We start from the raw sequence: 1,608 nt of genomic DNA, 5'->3' as shown, positions 1-1,608 counted from the left end.
GACACTAACCACGGGACCACAACACACACATTTAATGATTTCATATTGGTTTAACACAGGATTGGTAACGTTTGTGGCAACTTTAATTAAGATTTCGATAGAATACAGTAAATATAACAGATTTGCATTTAAATGATTTTTTGTGCTATATTAGAAATGTAACTTTTGGTGAGGACCTCCACAAATAAAGGCGAAAATTGTTTGCGAATATTTTGTATGGAAGATTGGTGTGGCGTTCTTTTATCTCTGCCTATCCCTACTACTCATGATTAGTTAGTAAGTGAGTATGCTAACTACGGCATATCGCTCACTCCTTTCAACAACGTCAAATATCAAAAAACTTGATTTTTCAGGAGATCGTTTTTAAAGTTTAAAAATATAATGAAATGTATTAAAAATAAATATCAAGCTACTTATTGAACTTTTTATTGTGCAACAGATCTTTTTAGGCAAAACCTGAATGTTTTTTCTCAATTTGAAAAATATTTTGTAAAATAATTAAACAATACATTTTCTTAAAAAATGCAAAAACAACACTTTCTGCCCAGTAGCGGGTAAATATTAAGTTAAAAATATGCCGCTTTTGCTGGGATATAGTACATTTTCTAGGCATTCCGAAAACATATACAACTGAAAATTGTCGATTTTTTTATGTATGGCGTTGTTAAAAGGAGTGAGCGATATATTCCATTTCCAGAAAGTATCTTTAAAAAATAACAACCGGAATATTATAATACTGCAGGCGATATCTCCCTGCGGCACACGCGGAGGGAAGCGATTATTTATTTCTTCGCGTGTTCTTATTTAAATGCTCGGCTATTTATCAACTTAACCCCTGCGTCTTTAGAAAAGTTATATAAGTACCTACACCAATCTATGAAGAAAACATAAATCTATGAAGGAATCCTTTAGTACACAACCATGATACACGATTTACACACAACGAAGGTTTGATAGTCCCAAGAATTAAAATAATAAATATGGGAGTCGAACACTGCAATATATCGTTCCGAACATTTTTTATTTGTTGCCGACGGATGTTAGACGTCAAAATAAAATATGGAACAAAGGCAAAATAAAGGAATGGGTAAATGATCAAGAGTTCATTTTATGAAAATGTTTATATTCTTAATTTTTTTCTCTTTTTTAAGTCTATACTTATTAGGTTAAAATCGTTAAAAACAATAAAAAATGTATTAAAAAAAGAACTCCACCGACAAGACACACAAGGTGGCTTGGTGGGTCTCTGCAAAAAAAAGTTCCAAATATGTATAAATTGTGATTTAAATAAATGTAAACAAATAAAAAAAAAATTAAAAAAATAAATTATTTCAGTTCAATGGGCACCTTTATATTTTGTGACGACTCCCTTCAAATTGAATAGTAGGTCAATTAAAAAAAACACTAATTTAAAATAATAATAATGAGGTAAGAACGAGTTAATAAAGAAACAAAATAAAAAAAATTGGTAACTTATATACCGAAATAAGACGGTTTGTGTTACACAACCTCTACTTTGAGAAAATTAATATTTAAAAATATATTGACCACCCTACGTTGGGGTTATTTTCAGGCATATTTTTTATAAGCAAGCAAAAAAATCACAAC

This window comes from Brachycentrus maculatus, unplaced genomic scaffold (assembly GCF_059751285.1).
Source record: "Brachycentrus maculatus isolate JH-2025_06_01 unplaced genomic scaffold, ASM5975128v1 h1tg000475l, whole genome shotgun sequence".
In the NCBI taxonomy this organism is placed as follows: domain Eukaryota; kingdom Metazoa; phylum Arthropoda; class Insecta; order Trichoptera; family Brachycentridae; genus Brachycentrus; species Brachycentrus maculatus.
Note: the sequence above shows the minus strand (reverse complement) of the source record.